Source organism: Nomascus leucogenys, chromosome 15 (genome assembly GCF_006542625.1).
Source record: "Nomascus leucogenys isolate Asia chromosome 15, Asia_NLE_v1, whole genome shotgun sequence".
Classification (NCBI taxonomy): Eukaryota; Metazoa; Chordata; class Mammalia; order Primates; family Hylobatidae; genus Nomascus; species Nomascus leucogenys.
In genome coordinates this window covers 42,242,641-42,260,093 of record NC_044395.1, presented here as the reverse complement: position 1 = coordinate 42,260,093, position 17,453 = coordinate 42,242,641, and the positions used below count along the sequence as shown (strand labels likewise).

The following is a 17,453-nucleotide window of genomic DNA, read 5'->3' as shown; positions in this document are numbered from 1 at the left end:
TTGGGCTGCTATGTTCTGAATTTAGGGATTTCTAGTGTGTTCTTCTCAACATGCTCCTGTGTGCTGACCCAGGGTGGTAGGGCAGCCTTTGCCTTTTGCTGAAGACAATGGTGTTATCAACGTCTCTGCCTTGACTTCAGGCCCTCGTGTCAATAATCAGAAAAGAAAGTTCAGGAGCAGAGTCCTGTGAGCCACTGGGGCCACAGATGTAAAAAGAGAAAGAGCGTAAGTGCACCATTTATGAGGAAGCTTTGCTTTCCTCTTTTCTTTTCTTTTCTTGGGGAGAGAGTTGAGACAAAGAAAGCTGCTGGTTGAGTCACTGCCAGAGATGACTATTGCTGAAACCATAAGATGGACTCCTTTAATTCATTAAGAGAGAAACTGCAGCAAAATCAACTCTAAAAGTGTTATTTCTGGAGAGACATTAAAAAGCTATGAGATGAGAAAATAAATATGAAAGAGCTTTGCAGAACATTCTTTCTTGAAGCATTGAGTGTCTTTATTGGGAAGCTTGAAGCCTGGGTATTTTGTATGACACCGTGATCTAATTGTGACGGTGTGATATGAAACAGATGACAATGCTTAGAACTCAAGGCTCTGTTAAGGTTTTATAATGTGTCTACGCTTCTAAAATAATCTTTTAGTTCTTAAGAATCACTTTCTGGAATCCACCACCCCTCCTAACACATATACAAACACACATACACACACACACACACACACACGTGCACATGCACACAAACACACCCTTCAAATCTTATGATAGAATCTCTTCTGGTCTACTTCTTTAAATTAGCTCACCAGTCATGATTTATTTAAAGAACACTGGACTAGGAATCAGGCTACCTGGGTCTTGAAGCTGTCCTGCTGTGAATAGCTTGAAGCTATTTAATTGCCTTGAACCTTAGTTTCCCCTACTATGAAATTTGGCAAACAATTACAATCCCTTATACCTCAAAAGATCACTCTTAGGATCAAACCTTCTATTTTGTATCAAAGTATTTTTAAAACTCTTAAAGCATTGGATATAATAAAGGATTATTATCATTATTATCATCATCATACAATACTATGATAATCCTTTTAAAACATTACTATCATCTCATAAAGATAAAAGGCTCCAGGCTGCCAAAAAAAATAATTATAGTAATTCTTTTTTCAAAATCCTATTAACAGGCTGCAGTACCTACCTGGTCCAGAACTTAAGTACATTTGCCAGAAAAATAAGACCTTATATTATATTCATGGGCTTCTTTCCTTTCCAGAAGACAGTCCAGGACACCTGGAAAGGCTGTGTTCTTAGATAGTTGAACCCATTACTTCCCAGAAGGAAGCAGGAAGGGTGTCTCATTATCTGAGGAGTCTGGCTGAGATCACTTACTGCCCGGTCCCTTGCAAGGTGGTCTCTGTCATCAGGAGGTTTGTGGTGCAGTGCGACTGTCACAGGACGGATCTATAGTAGAGCAAAGAGTAAGAGTATTTTCCAAGCATTTGAATTCACTCCCCAAAAGAACCCTGAATGGATTCACATCCTTTACAGACTTACATAAATGCTGAGTAAAGTTTTAGTACCTTGGACTAACACAGATTGGGATCTAGAATATCATTGATCAGTACAAGTTGAGTATCCCCTTATCCAAAATGCTTGGGATGGGGTAGGAAGTATGAAGAGAAGCTAATAAATTAGTACAAACATGGTGTGATACAAGACATAAGATTCAGTATTAAATAGATCATTTGGGTGACTAGAGTTTATAATAATGTATTGCATATTTCAAAATAGCTAGAAGAGAAGAATTAGAATGGTTCTAGCATAAAGAAGTAACAAATGTTTAAGATGATAGATAACCCAAGTACACTGATTTGATCTTTACAAGTACATGAATGTATTAAATTGTCACATGTACCCTGAAACTATATACATCTATTATGCATTGTTATAAAAAATAATTTAAAAAACGCTTGGGATTTGAAATGTTTGGTATTTTGGAATATTTTCAGTATTCTTAGTTGAGCATCCCTAATTCAAAAATCCAAAATTCAAAATATTGCATTCAGCATTTCCTTTGAGCATCATGTTGGCACTCAAGAAGTTTCAGATTTTTGAGCATTTTGGAATTTGGGTTTTCACGTTAGGGATATTCAACTTGTATCTAGTATCATCTGCAGAGGGAAGTAGGACAGCATAGCAATTAACAACTTTATAGGGTTGTTGGGAGATTAAACTATAAAATACATGTAAAACATCCAGTCCAGTGGTACTAAGTAGGTGCTTAGTAAAGTGTGGTTATCATTGTTGATTGTTGTGGTTTTAAGTATTATCACATGATGACATAATATCAGAGGCTTTCTAAAGATTTAACAGCACCTCCCCTATCCAGGAAAGATAGAAGCTCCAGACCACTGAAATGCAGAAGGAGCCCCAGGTAGCAAGCCCTGGACTCACCCCGTGTACCAGGGACTGCCCTAAGTCCTGGGGACAAAAAGTGAGCAGGAAGGATAGGGAAGCACATGGAAATGAATAAATGCTGTAACTTCAGAAAGAAGCTCTCTGAAGCCACTAAAAGAAGGTTCCATGATAGTGCCTGAAAGCAGGGGGTGACAGACAACATTCAGTAGACTAGTTAGGAGGTCTTGTTTGACATGGCATTTGATGACATGATGCCAAGATTCTGTTCAAGAAATAGAATCAAGACCACTGTGATGAAGAGTGTAAAGGCAGAATGGGGATGGGAGGGGAGAGGTTATAGGAAAGCAGATTGGAAAGGCAAACAGAGGGGACTGTGGTAATGATTTTGAATTTTTCCTGAGTTCAGTGGAAAGCCTTTAAGCAGGGGTGACATGATGTGACTGCCGTCATAAGTGATGGCCGGCTGCCCTGCTGGGCAGAGACAGGCTTGGGGTGGGGGCCAAGGGTGACCAGTGGCAGCAGGGAAATGTGGGAAGCTTTTATAGAGATCCAGGTGAGAGATGATGGTGGTTTGAATGAGGGTAAGGGCAGTGGATCAAGTAGGTCTAACAAAAATCCTATCATGATTTCAGCTGGCAACAGCACACTGGCTTTTCTGTGGTCTTTAGAGTGAAGATTTTTAAACCACAGGTCATCAGAATCATACCAACTTGCCCTCCAGCAACGTCGTTGCCCTACCCAGCTCCCAGGCTCGCCACACACACTGTTTCATTTAGTAAATCTGCTAAGACTTTCAGAAACCAGTTCAATCTGCATCTGTCTCTCCCTTTGTCCTTTCTCTCTCTCTGTTTCTCTCTCTTATGCACACTGTCTTACTCTCACTCTCTAAAATTGTACAACTTTGGCCACATTTTTTCTTCTATATGACATTGCTGCAGGAGTTTGAACAACATTTCTTTTTTTTCCCTAAATAGACCATAGAAGGAATGTTACTTTAACTTAGTCCTGCAAAAAATAAGTGAGATGATATCATTGAGAATGTAGAATAGAGTTGTCTGTTATACACAAAATTTTGAAACTGCTGATATAGGTAATTAACCTCCTGGAGAGTGTTTAATTGCCGAGATAACCTTTTGCTCCTCTTAAACTCATATTAACCTTCTGGCTCTATTTCATATCTGTCCTTCCCAATAAAATAAAATTGACTCTTCTTGAAAGGACCCATTTAGAAGCTGACCTGGCAGGTACACTGCTGAATAGATAACTAGGAGGACATTAATGATTTGTTGGTAGTTTGCTATCCCCATTGTAGAAAGAACTTTAGTTGTATACTGCTGACACTCCATCTATACATTGGTTTAAGATATTTAGTTTGATGGTGTATGGGCTGCAAGGGTTTTTCAGTCTGTAGAGCATTTGCCTAAAATCTGTTACTATAAAAGGAGGGTTGTCATTATCAGAATCCAAAGACTTGCTAAAGCAACAAGAGCAGCAAAGAACTGTAGGCAAATTCACAAGTACAGCTTATACTTCAGTGAATTCTAAGTGTTAACTCTTGCCTGGTTTGGAAGTCTGTTATGTGAAAATATTGGCCTGATCTTCTCTTCCTACAATAAAACTCAAAAATATAGAATTTTTAGATCACTTGTTCAAAGTCATATACCTTCCTTGATATCCAGTTAATGATTATAGTGGAGATAGAAGACTAATTCCAGCATACAGATGCCAAGAGTTGATAATGGACATGTAAATGAAACAGTGAATTAACGTTTTAGTTTTTTGGTTGTGACTTTAGCCCTGATTACTTCATTATCAGAGAAGGCAGCTGTGAAATAGGAAATAAATGCACTAACTCTTTCTTATTATATAATCACTTGTATGGATTGTGTTTTTTTGTTGTTTTGGGTGGGTGTTTTTGGTTTTCTTTCCTTGTTTTTTACCTATGAGATGGTTAAGCTCCCTGTGGGCATGCAACTTGATTTATCAAGACAGTGAATTAAGGTAGTGTGGGAAAGCTCAGATATTAAATTCAGGCGTGCTTGTGATTGTATTTTGGTACTGTTCACAGAGCTTAGATGGGCTATTGAACCTCTCCGGATCCCCTTTCTCTCATCTGTAAAGTGAGGATAACAATTCCTACCATAGGGTTGGTATAAAGAGTAGATTAAATGACAGGTGAAGCATGCTCAGGACGCTGTCTGTTAGACAGTACATGTTCCATGAATGATAGCCATGGTCAGCACAGAATGTCTTACTCATCTGTGTATACAAGCATCTGTAAGGCATTCAGGAAACAAGGGATGCTCAATAAGTGTGTGAATGAATGCTTACATTAAAAGACGTTATTTCACTCCTAAATGAGACCTTGAAGGGGAGAGAATTAACATGCAAGAAAGAGCATGGACGTAGAGACAGAGAGAAGGCATGCTCGGCTTCTTTTCATCTGCACGAGCGTTGCCAAGTTAAATTAATTTTGATCCTCCTTTTCTTCATCTGGAAAATGGGGTTAATAAACTTGCCTCACAGATAAACTGCATGGAAGACCTGGCACACAGAGACACTGGTCACCTATTGCTTGCCCTTTCCCTCTTTTCCATCTCCTTCCTCCTCCCCTTGTCCTCCACAAACACACTGCCAGTTCCCTTTCTTTTCCTGGACTGGCTCCAGCAGTTTGAAAAGCTTATAGCACTTCGATTATTCTTAAAAGATACATCTACTTAAATAATCCTATAGTCCTGGCTTAATTATGTGTGAATCTTTGCTGAAGATTATTATTTGCCTCCCTTTTGATCTTGAAATGCTTCTCTGTTCAGGGCTGGATGGTTCTGATAAAAGTCTCCCAAAGAGAACACAGAGAGTGTTTTATTTGCAAATCAAAAAAAAAAAATTAAAAAGAAGATGACAAGGCCCAGTAACCAGTGTAAAGACAGTGGATGAGCAATTATGTCATATATATGCATAGAATTTGGAACAGCCCAGAGAATGTGGTTAAATGTAATACTGAAATCAGTATAAATAACAGATTACAGAGGAATAGGCAAGATCCATAGGAATGTATATTATTTAGTATCTGTCTTTTTTTAACAAACTCATCCATTGTCCTCTGTAACATACAACTCGTGAATATTTTTTTCTTCCTGTCTGAAGTTCTCATCCCTTTTTATAGTTTTATTTTCTGAGGGAAAAAAATATTGCTCTTTATTAGTTTTTATAACATTTTCTCTTGCCTTAGGATGCAAATTGATTTCTTTGGTGAGAGTACACCCTTAACAGCTTCTTTCTTTGGTAAAGCATCTACTTTTAAAATGATGATAATTTCTGTTAGAGAAGAACTGCAGGCTCATTTCAACCCATTAAACAGTCTACAGTTTCGTAATTTAACTTCAAGAAAAATGGAAGTTTCTCTCCTTAGGCATCTCTTTCTGCCACCCTCAGAAAACTCTGCAGGAAGTATCCATGGGCCCTCAAAAAATGGTATGTCTGTGCATAAAAATAGCAGCATGGAACAGGCATCAGCATCACAAGGAGAGTTGATGACACCTTCTGTGCTCCAGAGCTCCCAGGAGGCACTACACACAATTAATGCCCTGTGACACAGCTGCTGACCTCTTTCCACTCATTCCTTCCATTCTCTCATTTGATCACATGCTTATTCTTATTGTATCAACCTCGATAGTTAATAGATATGCACTCTTTCTGTTTTTACTTCCTTTCATAAAAGCTTTATCAAATGCCTGTTAAAGGCCTGGCATTGGGCCACGTACTAAGGTTTTCTTCTTAGAATTAGTGTGTTTTTCCCACTGGATATTTTTTCCTTTGACTTTCACAGTTAGGTCTCCTAGAGTACTAAACTGCAGATCAAGTAGGGAGCTACTTTCGTTAGCTGCTGTCTTGGCATCAAGAAACTGTTATTAATTCGTATATTCCTAACTGTGCTCTCACATTATATAGATACAGAAACTGAGACCTAGAAAAGAGGAGAGTGATCCAAGGTCATACAGCTACTTCATGGCAGTACCCAGGATAGGTCTTTCTCTCTTTATGGAACAAATATGGCTACCAATATCCATCAGCTTATCGAAATGTTGCAAATTGAATCATCTTTTCTCGCTCTCATTTTGTAATAATGGATTGACCCAGATGTCAAGTTAACTCAGCCTCAAGGATCAGTCTCTATGCATCTGAAGAGCAGGTTTTCTCTCATACTCTAGTTGTCCATCCACCACCCCCTCAGCTAATCCTCAGAGCCTGGTACTCTGGCCTGCCCCATCCACCCAGCTCTGGACAAGGCTCACTCTGCTGCTGGGCTGTGCCCTGAGCTCCAAGACCAAGCCCATCTGAGAGGACGCTGTGTCCACATGGCGGGTACCAGCTTGGACTCAGCAGAGGAGTAACTGTAAAGCATGTATTATGGGCTGAATTGTGCACCACCCCCCACCACCAAAATCCATGTGTTAAAATCCTAACCTCCAGTACCTCAGAATGTGACTGGATTTGGAAAGAAGAGTCTTTAAAGAGGTCATTAAATTAAAATGAGGTCACTGGGGAGAGCCCTAATCCAATATGTCTGACTAATGTCCTTATAAGAAGAGGAAATTTGGACACAGATATGTACAGAGGGAAGGCCATTTGAAGAGACAGGGAGAAGACAGCTGTCTGTACAAGCCAAGGAGAGAGGTGTTGTAAGAAACCAAGCCCTGACAATACCTTCTCAGATTCCTAGCCTCTAGAACTGTAAAAAAACAAATTTCTGTCATTTCAGGCACTTTAGTCTCTGTTCCTTGGTTATGCAGCCCTAGCAGACCAGTAAGCAGCCAGATTTCACCAACTGGCCTGTACCTACCCCTCCTCACACCACCACCTCACAAGGCTATGCAAATGCATCAGACTTTATTAGGGACTGCAGCAACTACAACACAGTAGAAAAACCTCTGTCTAAATTTGAGGGTTCCCGTGCTTCATGCTCCATATCCCAAGGGAGAATTATCTTCCAAGTTAAAACTCTCCACAGAAGGCCCTCTTGTGACATACATGGGTTCCTAACTCCTTCCCTGCCTTCAAGTTTCTAGGTTCCTGAGTGCCTCTTTCCTCCATTCTTCTCAGTGAGTGTTGCCAGCATACCTTTCTCAGAAATCCCAGTGTTTTACCCACAAGAATGCTTCTTGCCCAGAAACAAACACCTCCTAAGCAGGAGATTTTTTAAAATTCATGTCATTCTTAAATAATCCCCCCAAAGGTTTTAGTAGGCTAGTTAGGGATGGCCATTGACATACCAAGTCTAGCTAAACAAGGAGTGGTGTTGGTGGTGGGTGTGATGATGGTGGTGTGATGGTGGTGGTGTGATGGTGGTGTGATGGTGGTGTGATGGTGGTGATGGTGTGATGGTGGTGGTGGTGTGATGGTGGTGGTGTTGGTGGTGGTGTGATGGTGGTGGTGTGATGGTGGTGATAGTGGTGGTGTGATGGTGGTGGTGATGGTGGTGGTGTGATGGTGGTGGTGTGATGGTGGTGGTGATAGTGGTGGTGTGATGGTGGTGATGGTGGTGGTGTGATGATGGTGTGTTGGTGGTGGTGATGGTGGTGGTGTGATGGTGGTGGTGGTGGTGGTGGTGGTGTGTTGGTGGTGATGATGGTGGTGGTGTGATGGTGGTAGTGATGGTGGTGGTGTGATGGTGGTGGTGTGATGGTGCTGTGATGGTGGTGTGATGATGGTGGTGTGATGGTGCTGTGATGATGGTGGTGTGATGATGGTGGTGTGATGGTGCTGTGATGGTGGTGTGATGGTGGTGGTGATGGTGGTGGTGTGATGGTGGTGGTGATGGTGGTGGTTTGATGGTGGTGGTGTGATGGTGGTGGTTGTGGTGTGGTGGTGGTGGTGATAGTAGTGGCAGTGATGGTGATGGTGGTTGTGGTGGAGGAGATGGCAGTTGTGACTGTAGTGGTGGCAGTGGTGATGATGGAGATGAGGATGGTAGTGACGATTGTGATGGTGGAGATGGTGTTAATGGTGGTGGTGGTAGTAATGGTGGCAGTAGTGGTGGCATGCTTATGAGATGGGAGTGAGGGTTACTATTCCTAATTTTACAGAACTGTCCGGGTTGGTATGGGCCCTTAAGAATAATCCTTTCTGAGATCTTACCACCAGTATAAATTGAAGACGTACCACTTAAATTTCCCTATTGTCTAAAGAGTAAATATTGAATCTGATACAGAAAAACCTTTCAGAGCAAATATTAATTCTAGAGCTAGTACATTCAAAACAGAGATTACAAGATGCCCATGGGTCTGGGTAGGTAAGTAATTCAGAGGAGCAGCATGTGTGGGGGCGGTGGGGATGTGGACGGGGAGGAACAGTGGATTCTACCTGCCCCTTCTTCTAAAGAGGCACTGCCAGCAGCAGGTGTGGAAGCAGGTAGGCCCAGTATCAGCAGGAAGTCTTAATTTCTTTCCCAAAAAAAACAAATCACATTTGCATTCCACATCTCTCTATATTACATGTTGACAATTCCGTCATTTTTTTTAAAACACTGTAAGCCAACGAACCCCTGTTTTGCAACATTTGATAGAAAGGAAGATTTCTTACTTGCCTCATAATTTGTAATCCTCTCAGAATGAAGTAAGTAATTCACATATTTTGTAGGATGTGATTAGTTTCTTATCTTCCCTTCACCTCACATCTTTTAAAATGTACCCATCTTTTAAAATGAGCCCATAAAAATAAATAAGAAATGAGCCTATGGCTGAGTCTTAAGAGACTCTGTTGACATTGGAAATTACCGCATATGAGGACTTGGTTGGGATCTCAGCTGAACATTGTCCGCACAGGCATTTCTATCTGAGCCAAGGAACGGAAGGGTGCTGTGGATCTTTGGGGTACCTCAAGTTGTGTGAGCATCTCATCTGGCCATAGCTCTTCACTTTTTAACTTTGCTTTTCTGTGCTCCTGTTTGACCTACTCATTAATAAGCTGCAGGCAAACACATATCTATTGGGAGAGTTGTCTGGAATAAGTCTTTGATTCTGTAAATAGCCACCTCTAATTTACCTGTTTGTGAAAGTTTGTGTTTGTTTTATTTCTCCTTAAACCTGAACACTAATTACTAGAGCAGCAGTAGATGAAACCAGTTCACTTGGATCTAGGGAGGTCCTTCCACCCAGTGGCTCCTCCTGGCAATGGAAATGAGCCAGTTTTGACTGCTCTGCTCACCCGTGGTACACAGGCAGATAATTGCTCTAGGCAGGTCACAGCTTGTTGAGCTGTGCACACAGGCCGTAGGGAGCTGAGACTCTGCTTTGTTTTCACTTGTGAATGGTTTTGGAATGTGTTGCTATGTTGCTGCTTCCTTTTGGTCTTCTGAGCCAAGCAGCTGTAATAGCCTCAACCTCTGGCTGAGTTCTGGGCGTTGGTGGGCGGGAGCCTATTACCCTGAAGGGCTGGTATTGCACAAGTGGCTTCTACCTTCTTAGAGAAGAGGTTAGGAGTTTCCTGCATGGCTCTGGACAATCATGAGAACTCCTGACTGTGAATCCCCCATCCTAGGAGCCCAGACTGGCTTCTTCACCATAGTGCAATGATGGTAAATTGACTCTCTGCCCTTTACTTCTGTAGCTCCTTTTCCTTCTTTTCTTTGTGTTGCTTTCCTAGTTTATTTTATGGCACACACTCTCGGAGCTACAGAATGATCTGTCCAGTCTAATTTTATCAAGGCCTTCAGAAGCCACTGAAGCTCATGCCTAATATCAGATGTGTTTGACCCAGTTGAGGACTTCAAATCTGTCTGTGGGAAAATTTAAAATGTAATGACAGCAAGTTTAAAATATGGAATTCAACTCAAGTGCTTCTATTAATAATCAGGAAAAACTACTTTGGCATGCTTCCTGCTTGCAGCAGACAGCTTTGTTCAAATGAGCTGTTGTTTCAAGACCTTTCAAGTGCCTTGCTTTTGTGGCAAATTGGGGGCTACCAACCTCATCTATTTTGTGGCAAGACTGGTTTACTGAAATACCAAGAGAGTTGTCAGCGTAAGGATGCAGAACATTGTCATGATAATAAATCAGGAGAGCCCTGCACGTCAGAGCCAAGGAAAATAGGTTAGAATCTTGGAACAATGCCAGCCTTCAAAATTGGGAAAACCTATAATAAATTTGGTTGTTTAACTTTTGGGAGTGTAGAACTGTAAGGATGTTATACAATTATTCAATCAAACAGTGAAAAAAATCTCTCATAAGACACTGTCCTAATTGTGATCATCCCTTTACATTTATATCAAACTAATATATTATAAATGTAGATAGAGATGCTTAATGCACAAGATTTGGAGACAGACATAGTTACTCACTAGCTGTGTGACCTAGAGCCAAATTACTTAATCTAAACCTCTGTCTCCTTACCTATAAAATTGCGACAATAATAATACCTTTATAAGATTTGGTGAGGATATTTATGTTGCACGTGCATTGCACATGTTAAGTGTTTAATATGTTAGCTATTATGATTAGAAGCTTTAAAATTTTCCATGTGATTCCTGAAGCAGTCATCTTGTGACAAAATTCAGAAAACTTAAGGCCTTATATTATGCATTGTATTTATAGTTTGGTTCATAGTTGTTGAATATACTTATGATACTTTAATAAGATAGCATCTATGAATGAGCCTACAGAAGTTCCTGGCACATGGTACGCACTCAAAAATACATTAATTTTTTTTGGCCCTTTTCTGAAGAAGATCCCAAAATTTTAGAGATTTATCAGCTTCCGCTGGCCACCATCCACTTAAATAAGCTGTAACCATGTAAGTTGGAATAGCTTATTCTCCTAAGACAGGCTAATGAGTCAACCATGGTTCTGGCGTGGCTATGATGAAGGTCATTAGATCTCTACTATTGGATCCACAGTCTTTCTCTCTGGCTTTCTAAACCAGTATCCAATAGGTAGACAGAGGCACCCAAGCTCCAATAATACAGCAGTAGCATTTCCAAGCATCCAGGAGCTCCATAAATTAGTTAGTCTTAAGACCAGGATGGGACAAATAACTAATTTCCCCAGGCCAGCCATGTTCAGGCCTATCCAGCCTTATCACAAACCCCTAAGCTTTCTCCCAGAATCATAACCCCTTTAAGGTCTTAAATTGTGTTTATTTGTTAATGCAGTCAATGTGTTTAACATTTAGAGATCTAATGGGAATTTTTTTATGTTTCATTCACATGTCAAAATCTCAATTGTGTAGAAATACGAAACTGGATGTGACTATTTAGGAGATGTTCGGTGGAGGTAGCCCACAGCATGGTTAATATTCAGCAGCAGATATCATCATTTGAAAATCATTGCCCTGGGTAGTTTCAAACTCCACCTCTCCTTTAGGCTATTCTTAGCTTCATTAGCAAGCTGCAAGATGAGCTCCAATGAGATTTCTCATCCTCTCTCTTCCTGGCCCACCCATAGGAGGAAGAGCCAGATTACTCCACTTTGTACCCCAGCACCTAAAACAATGCCAGGCTTGTAATAGGCACTTGATGAATGTTGGCTGAGTTGAAGTTTAGGGCTCCAGGTAACCCACAACCCAGGTAATCCATGCTTTGGAGGATATAGTGATATGTACTTCCAGAGATCCACAGAATGTACACTAAGCACACAGAGGAGGCACCTAGGTGAGAGGTTTGAGGAGCCCTTGGGGTGCCAGCTAATATGCAGAACAGGGAAGGGCTTTCTCCCACTGCATTCCAGTCCGTACTGAGGTGGCTTGCCAACCCCAGCTCCTGTTTGGAGCCTAAAAGCAGTTCCTAAATCACATTACCTCCGATCATCCTCGGGAGATCATAAATACATAATTCAGAAGAAAGATCTTAGATTTTTCATGAGGTACCCATTATAATTCCTGGCATGCCACTCTAGAGTTTTAAAAATGCTGATAAGTCTTAAAATTAGATGTAGGGCTAAGCTCCAGGCTAACGTATACCTCGCTATTATGTAATTGCAATAAAATCTACTGTTAGGTGACTACTTTCAAACAAAATAGAAAAATGTCAATATTTTAAAAAATGTATAAGTACTCGTTAGTAGCCCTCTTAAGAAGATCCACAGAGACAAAGCACTTTAAACTAAGCAACCAGTACCACAAAATAGACTGAGTGATCCAGTGTTCTGACTTTCCCCATATTGAGAGAGGCTTAATTTGTTCTTGCTTTGTTTTTGAATTGAAGGCTATGAAAGCAAATTTTAATCCCATAGGATACCAAATGACTGAGATTTTCTCTTCATGGTATATGGCATTCTTCTTGTCACTGCAAATAACTTTGGCAAAGTCTCAACTTTGCATGTCCCATCTTTACCATCCAAGGCCTAAGAACCTCTTCTCATTAGGTGAAAAAGTCAGAAAGGCTGCAGTCAAATTTAAAGCAATATTACAGCCTTGTTGGCAGGGAGACATAACAGCAGCAGACAGACTCTTGAGGTATGCAGGAATTAGAGATGCGCTTGTTTGGTATCAGTCAGAACAGAATGGGATTTTTTATTTAGCATTTTTCACAACAGAAGGTGTTGTTCTGTCTCTATCAGCAGTAGCCAGGGCATGCTTGCTTCACCTCTGAATGAAGAATTACAAATATCTCTGTGCAAGGCCGTGACAGACCCATGATGTGTGCTTTGATACATGCACAAAACCATTTACCCATCTTCAAAAATGATGCTTCCAGAAGCAATTCATTTAAAAGTTCCTGTCATGCCACAAGGACATCAACATGTAAGGAAGAGTGAATTCAGTTTCTCATGGTGTAAAGCAAGTACATACCTAGGTGAAAGGGAGACAAAGCCTGTTCCAAAACTCCACTTTTAGAAATTACATAGTGCCTATGGTAGGATTTTTAAAAATACAATTATTTCCAATTATAGAAATATGAGAATCATGTAACTATGATAATATATGATACACGTTCATTGTAAGAAAATTTAAAAAAAGAGAAGACAAAGATAAACAAATAAAAACATTTAGTAATATTCATAGTTTTTCCATGAATTGATGATTGTGTTTTAAATTTTGGTAAATAATCTTTCAGAACTTTCTTTTACATTTATGTATATATGTATACACATATATTTCATATAATCCTGCATAAAATTTGTGAAAAAATCTAATAAACACTATATATGGTTTCATATCCTTGCTTATTTATTATGGACATTTTTCTATATTAATATATTTACATTCAAGATGTTACTTTTTTCCATCGCTTGGGATCTCATTAAATAGCAATCTAGGGTACAGTTGCCAATGACCTTAAGTAGGAACCATCTATCACTTTTTCTAGAATATTGCGTGAGTATAGCCCAGTCCCCCAGGAGGCCCTAGTGATACTTCTGTAGTGTTTGGTGCCCAGTTTCAAGCCATTTACTAGCCTTCACTTCTGCCTGTGGATCAGCTAAAGGAAAGACCCTGGACATCATCTAATGTAATTTGGCTGATTATTTCCAATACTTGATCAGATTGCACACAAATATGAACAAAAATCTATCCCTTGGCTGGAGCTGTAATACTCTACTTTACCTATTGAAGGAAAAATTATACAGTGTAAGAAATGTTTATGTAAATATCTTTGAAACATTTGGAAAAAAGAGTACTGCATATTAATTCATGTCCTTTGAAAAATTATATCAAGAACTTAAACATGTAACCTAAATATGTAACTTTAGACATCTGAACAGGTTACCCACAAATATCAACTACTCTCCTTTCTTCCAGTGTAGTTTGATATTCTACCTTACAACATTTCGTCATTGAAGACAGAATGATATATTGTAAGCACCTTTTCACAAAAGTACAAATAAATCCCACAGAATCATAAAATTTCAGAGCTAAATATTACCTTAGAAATCATCTTCTTGATGATGGATTATTTAAATCCCAAACTAAAGATCTGGATGAACATTTGCCAAATGTGGGCATGCAAGCGACATTCGCATTTGGCATAGCTGTCTGCATTCTCTACTGGTGACAAATTGTAGTGTAAAAAGAGAGAAAGGATCCAAACCAAACTGTAGCTGAGGCTTGACATGTCTCTGAGAGGGCACATATGCCTTCCCATGTTTAAAAGCAAAATCCCTTCAGATGATGCAGGTAGAATGAGGAGAAAGAAGAGCAGCCCCTGTCTCCTGCCACACATCCCCTATCAGTTCCAACTTGGAGCTATTAAGAAAAAGGGACTCTGGAAAGACTCTTATGTGCATGCTAAGAATAAGTCATCTCTGCACTCAGAGAAACCCCACTTTCAGACAACCTTGAAATGTGGTTTTCACTGAGGGAGGGCATGAAAAATAATATGCTTCTGTAAAACATCCCTTTTTGAGAGTAAAAATGTAAAGAAATATATAATTCATGAATATGAGTCTGTTGTGAAACCATGGATTTCAAGGTCCTTAATGACTGTTTTTGTTTTCTTCCTGGTACTGACTTTGTACTTATTAGACTCTAAGTAAATATTAGCTGAATCAAAATGAAAAAAAAATATATTCTTACCTTCTCTTTTCATTGTGTTTAGACAGAGGAAAGAGAAAACTAATCTCAACTCAACTTTACAGTTAGTTCTTACCTGAGAGGAGCTTTAGCTATCTAGGCTTTTGCCCAGATATTTCCAAAGGCATAAATATGTAACTATAAATGCCTAACAAATGACAAGGGCAGTTCAGAAACTGTAGCAGAAAACACTATCTATAAGGTTGCCAGTTGGTAACACAAATATTTCTGAACCACCTACAGTTTAACTTAATTATGTTTTCCACAGTAGGGTTACTTGCTCCCGGAAGGACAGAATGCATGAGGCTGAAGTTGCTTAATAAATGGTGTTATCTGGAGATGTGTACATTTCCAAAGGCCAGCCCCAGCTTACAAGCTTGAAATCAGCACTCTGACCAATTCATAAAAGACACTGCACACTGCTTACCACATCACACAGGTGTTCAGGCTTAAAGTCTGACATAAGAGACTAAGAAGGCAAGTTGGTAAAAAATACAGCTTCTAGAAGCCATAAGTAGACCCAGAGATGGACCCAGGGATCTTAGAAATCATACGTGAATCTTTGAGAAGGGAGTTGCCCTTGACTACCACAACTGAGGTTTGGACTAAGAGTTCAAAACTGCAAAGAATGATAAGCAAAGGGAAAAGCATTGTTCTCACTGCTTTTCTGTTCTCTCCTTGATTGTCATGCATTTCAATGGCATCCAGATGTTCTATTATTTTAGCTACCAACTTGGGAAATTACATTGTAGTTACTTTCAAAGTTGTCAGAACACTAAACTCAACAATGACAGTTTATAACCCATTTTCTCTAAAGTGCTCAATTTTTTTCTTAACCCTGATGGGCTGGCATTTAAATAAAGTAAGCCAGGATTCTGAAACTCAATTAGTTTCTGGATATGCAAAGTTATTCTTTGTGTTCATCCACATGCATATTGGTTCTTACATCTTGGGTACCCTGTACTTTAATTTTTTCTCTATTTGTATCTAGATTTGTTTAAAAATAGGAAATTCACTTCATGCTTTAACTTTCAATCGTTTTCACTCTTTAATTTAAAACTAAACTATTTAAATTCTTTTGGCTTTCAAATTTGCATTTTTCAGAAAAGTGAAGGCTAGTTAAAAAGACCAATATTATTAAATTTGAAAATGCATATTTTCCCAGTTGAATCAAAAACATAATAATGTGTATATCATATTTTACAACTGGTTTCTGTAAGATTTCCCAGAAAACTCAGTTCATAATTTTCTGTTGCAAAGGGATGAAGTTCTTCTTCAGTTTAATGCCTGCAGCATTCTTATGGTAATTTTGAAATTGGGAGACGTGGTCACATTCATAAATGGTAACTGTAGAAAATTGACTACGTTCAAATCAAACAAAAGCTTAAAGAACCTTGAGGATACTTCTGAAAAGAGGAGACTCTCTCTAACAAGTCTAGTTACAGTGTCTATTCCTAGGGCAGATGCATGGGAGAGTTCTTATAAGACTATTGCTGTGGTTTCTTTTTTCTTTTTTTTTAAATAGACTGCTTGTTTTATCTGTCTGTACAGTACTTAGCACCCTGTTGAACTCAGTAAATATGCAGTGGTGATAATATTGCTCCGAATTCACTTAGCACTTTCACATCTTTTGAGTGTCACAATGTTCTGCCTACTAGGTGCAGGGAATTTTAATTTAATGCTCATTCTGAGGCTTAAAGCTTGGAAGTGTAATGACCCATGTAAGATAATCCTCCACTCCAGTAGGACATTTTTGGAGCAAAGCCATTAGGTTGAGCAAGAATTCATTAAAAAGCAGAAAAACTGTACTTCCCACACTAAAACACTGATGAGGCTCAGTACACTGTTGTTTCTAATCTCTACCCTGGAAGCCATCCACATCATATTCCCCCAAAGCACAAAAAAGGAAAAAAAAATAAAATTGGAAAACTATGATGATTAAACAGTTCTAACCAACCTCAATCAAACTTTGATCCATGGCAGAAATTGGGAAAGAAATCAAAAGGTCCTAGAACAAGTTCTTTATCAGAACAATCCAGTTCGTCCCTTAACCTAATTCAGCTATTACTAGATTGTGGAATATCTAGCAGTTTCCACGTATTTTCTCCTATAAAGTTGCATTTTCCTCTTGGCTTTTTAGAGACTATCTATAGGTAGTTTTAATACCAATAAAATTAATGGTATCCTTAGCACTAACACAGCTTCTAGTATCTAATAAGCACCCTGGAACTATTTAGTTGAATGAATGAATGAATGAGTGAACGATCCGTGAAGGGAAATACCAAATTGTTCTGAAAACCCTGGTCTCGGTTATTTTATTGCTTCTTTAAAAAGAGAAGACTGTTGGGGTTACCTGACAGAATCTTTAACTTTTTAAAACATTCCAGTAGTTTATGGGGTGTGGGTTGTTTTTTGTTACATGGATTTGGGACTTATAGGACAACTAGCCTACTTCAAAAAAAATAAATAAAAGTTATCATAAATGTAATAAATGTTCTGGGAATATTTAAATTAATGTTAAATTGGCCGGGTGCGTTGG

General features: G+C 39.2%; 1 protein-coding gene across 2 annotated transcripts in view; it reads left to right on the top strand.

Moving 5' to 3' along the window:
* The window catches only part of FAT3 (FAT atypical cadherin 3), a 667,316-nt gene that overhangs the window by 467,303 nt on the left and 182,560 nt on the right, over positions 1–17,453 (top strand). The window lies entirely within an intron of this gene.